Source organism: Phyllobates terribilis, unplaced genomic scaffold, assembly GCF_046119375.1.
Source record: "Phyllobates terribilis strain yellow unplaced genomic scaffold, ASM4611937v1 Scaffold_2__4_contigs__length_985480577, whole genome shotgun sequence".
NCBI classification, from domain to species: domain Eukaryota; kingdom Metazoa; phylum Chordata; class Amphibia; order Anura; family Dendrobatidae; genus Phyllobates; species Phyllobates terribilis.
Genome location: NW_027362762.1, coordinates 890,117,344 through 890,121,958, shown reverse-complemented (window position 1 = coordinate 890,121,958; position 4,615 = coordinate 890,117,344).

Here is a 4,615-nt window from a genome sequence, read left to right as displayed (position 1 = left end):
AAATTGACATGCTGCGGTCTGGAAGACGCGCCGCATGTCAGTTTTCGCGGGTGAGCCGCAGACGCATAGTGGGCATGGGATTTGTATAAATCCCATCCACTATGCTGTAACATCTGGTCACTGCGGATAGCACGCAGCACACTTTTCCAATCTGCAGTGAACACTGATCGTGTGCACATACCCCAATACCGGCATGAAGATGCAATGCAGACTTCAGAAGGGTTAAAACACAGCAGATGAATGATATATATACCAATGAGTTGAAGAGCAATACAGGTATGAAGATGCATTGCAAACTTCAGAATGGTTAAAACACAGCAGATGAATGAGATATATATACCAATGAGTTGCAGAGCAATACAGGCATTAAGATGCAATGCATATTTCAGAAGGGTTAAAACACAGCACATGAATGAGATATATATATCAATGAATTGCAGAGCAATACAGGCATGAAGATGAATTGCAGACTTCAGAAGGGACTGGCCTGAGTCAGCAATATCGGCCTTCCAGCATTTTAAAGAGGCCTTTGTGAGTGCTCCGGTGTTGCATCACCCCGATTCCAACAAGAAGTTCCTCTTGGAGGTAGATACCTCATCTATCGGTGCTGGAACAGTGCTCCTGCAAAGAACTTATTTGAGGAAGTCTGTCTCTTGCGTTTTTTCCTCCAAACTGTATTTGTTAGCACAGCGAAATTATACTATTGGGGAATGTGAGCTTCTGGCTATCAAGATGGCACTCGAGGAATAGAGACATCTACTGGAGGGTGCCAGCTCTTCTTTAATAATATACACCGACCATAAAAATCTGACCTTCCTGCAGTCCACCCAGCAGTTGAATTCTCATCAAGCCAGGTTGTCACTCTTGTTCGCTCCTGTTAACTTCGAGTTACACTTCTATCCTGCGGAGAAGAATGTCAAGGCAGATGCTCTGACTCAATCCTTTGATGTGACCAATTTCCTGGAGAAGGCTCAGCACATCATTGACCCGGCCAGGATTATTGAAGCAGCCCATGTCCTTTTAAAGACATATCTCCGGGCAAAACCTTTGTCCCCACTGCTAGAAGGAGAAGAGTTCTTTCCTGGGCACATGAATCGAAGTTGACTGGTCATAAGTCCACTGAGCTGATTTCTTGCCACTTCTGGTGGCCCTCGCTTATCAAAGATGTCCTGGATTACGTAGCTGCTTGTTCACAGTGTGCCAGAAACAAGTCTTCCAGGGATAAGTTTGCTTGTCTTCTCCAGCCTCTGCCAGTTCCTTATGCTCCCTGGCAACATATTGCTATGGACTTCATTATGAACCTGCCTCTCCCAGGGTTACGACACCATCTGGGTTGTGGTGGATCGATGCTCTAGGATGGCTCACTTCATGCTCCTGACTAGTCTTCCCTCTGCTCCTCAGTGCTCCACCCAATTCTTCCAACATATATTTCATGTCCACGGTCTTCCTCTCCACATAGTCTCTGATCGAGGAGTCCAGATAACTTTGAAGTTTTGGAGAGCTCTGTGCAACCTGCTGAATGTCCAGCTGGACTTCTCTTCTGCCTACCATCCACAGACCAATGGGAAAGTGGAATGGGTAAATAAGATTCTTGAGAGCCACCTTCTCCACTTTATCTTTGCCTTTCAGGATGACTGGGTGCAATTACTCCCTGGGCAGAATTTTCCTAAAACAACCAAGTTGGGGAGTCTTCTGGAGCATCTCCATTCTTCGTGGTATACTCCCAGCATCCTCAAGTGCCCTCTCCTACAGTGGGGAAAATAAGTATTTGATATACTACTGATTTTGCAAGTTTTCTCACTTACAAAGAATGGGAGGTCTGTAATATTTATCATAGGTATACTTCAACTGTAAAAGACAGAATCTAAAAAAAATCCAGAAAATCACATTGTATGATTCTTTCATAATTAATTTGCATTTTATTGCATGAAATAAGTGTTACGGATCCGTTTGGTGGAACCTCTGTGCTGCGGTGCAAGGAGGAACCAGAGGGGCGTGACTAAGTATCTACTCGGCCTGACCAACGTTGCACAGCGGCTCAGTCGAGTCCGTGAACCAGGGAGGGACCGAGCAGAGGGACCAGGTGCCACTCTGGGACCAACCTTGTATGAGAGCAGGTGACTCCCACGGGTCAGAAGACAGGAACTGACCGGTACAGCGGATGAGCACGGCAGGGAGGCTGATGGGTGGTCAGGGTAGACAGACAGGCTGATTCGACTGATAGCCAGACGGGTGCTCCAGGTAGGCAAGCTGGTGGACACAACAGGTAACAGGCAGGTGCTTCCAGGTAAGCAGGCAAGCGGGCACGGCAGGTAACAGGCAGGTGCTTCCAGGTAAGCAGGCTGGCGGGCACGGCAGGTAACAGGCGGGTGCTTCCAGGTAAGCAGGCAGGCGAACACGGCAGGTAACAGGCAGGTGCTTCCAGGTAAGCAGGCGGGCAGAGCCCATAGACAGACTGGCGGACTGGACTGTAGGTAGACTGTCGGGCTGGAAAGTAGTCAGACTGGCGGACAGGACTGACTTGCAGAGGACCTGAGGGCTGAAGTAAAGTAAGTATCACAGAGCAACAACCTTGCACGGGCACCTCCAAATTGGAGGAGGTGCCATTTATAGAGAAAGTCCTCTGGCCATTGGCCGGGGACTTTTTATGATGGCGCGCGGCCCCTTTAAGAGGGAGGGAGCGCACGCACATGCCCTAAGCACAGTGCCAGGGAAGCTGCGTGCACCAGCAGCAGCAGGGAGGCCGGAAGACGCCGGAGCAGGGGCGCGGCGGTAAGGGGGACGGCGTCTCTGCCTGGCAGGGGGCAGAGACGCCGATGCTACAATAAGTAATTGATACAATAGAAAAACAGAACTTAATATTTGGTACAGAAACATTTGTTGGTTCCTAGTTAGCTCGTCTGCTAGTCTCGTGTTCATGCGTTTGTTTGTATTGATTCTCCCATTTTTGACCTGGCTTGTTTACCTGTCCTGCCTAACCTCTCTGTTTTTGACCTTGGCTTTGTATTGAATGAGAATCATACCAAATAGAGAAAATGCTGTTTATAAGGTACCTGGGTGTAAATGTTTATTTGTGATACTGCCTTGTGTCTTTTCAGTACTGTGGTTCCTGTATGGTCTGCAGCCTGTTAACGGCCTGTAACAACAACTCATAGTATCTCCTTACTATTGTTAAGGTCATACTAGGAGATGTAGGTTTATGTAATACCAGTGTATATTGTGGGGTCTGACCTGGCATTGCAATTGATTGCTGTAGTTAACTTGGTTTTGTATTCATGTACTGATGTTGGTGCTGGTACATTATTCATGAACTGAGCGTGGTTCTGGTGATAAATTAATGTACTGATGGTGGTTCTAGTGATGTATTCATATACTTATGGTGGTTCTGTTGATTTATTCATGCACTGATGATGGTTCTGGTGATGCATTCATGTATTGATGGTGACTCTGATGCTGCATTCATGTACTAATAGTAGTTCTGGTGATGTATTTATGTACTGATGATGGTTTTGGTGATGCATGTATGTACTGATGGTGGTTCTGGTGCTATTTTCAAGTACTGATGGTGGTTATGGTGCTGCATTCATGTACTGATGTTGGTTCTGGTGATGTTTTCTTGTACTTATGGTAATTCTGGTGTGGTTTTCATGTGTTGATTGTGGTTCTAGTGGTTTATTCCTGTATTGATGGTGGTTCTGATTATGTAGTCCTTCATAGGAGATAGTTATTTGTTCTATATTGTTCTCTAGTCTGTGGTATTGCAGTATATAGTATAAGCTATTAGATGATTGCAGATTCAAGATCCCTAAGGGGACTAAATAGCAATGAATGAATACCGTAAAAGCAAACCCCCAAAACAATGACAGAATTGAGTTTGATCACTATAGGTAGTCGCCACATAGGATGTGTAATGCTGATTTTATTATTTATACTTAGAACAAGCCGAGGATGATAAGGAAAAAATATATATTTGTGGAAATCTAGTGATGCGCAAGCGTGCTCGGATAAGGTGCTATCCGAGCACGCTTGAGTCCTAACCGAGTATCTTCGGCATGCTTATTAGATATGTTTGTGGTGCCGCGGCTGCATGTCTCACGGCTGTTGCCCAACAAACAGGCAATCTCTGCATGCGTTGCGATTGTCTAACAGCTGCGGAACATGCGGCTGCGGCGACGCAAACCTATTTAATGAGCACGATGAAGATACTCGGTTAAGACTCGAGCGTGCTCAGATAACACCTTATCCGACCATGTTCGCACATCACTATGGAAATTGCCTTTAACAAGTATTCAGTCCATTTTGTAAGATACACAGGAACCACCCATTTTAGTCTATATGGCCCTTTGGCGCATTCACCCAAATCCAGTTTTGCAGGGGGGTTCGGATGTAAGTCCCAACGGAGCCACTGAGCGGGTGTCTGAACAAAATGTGAAAGCACCTTTACAAAAAAAAAAACCCATGAGCATTGATGCTATAACAAATATTGAGCTATGCACTGCCATCTTGTGGTAATATTGGGCACAGCAAGTAGAATAAAAGACAAGTACACTATGTAAGATATTCCTTACTGGTTTATTATAGTATAACAAAAATAATAAATAAATTATCAACAGCT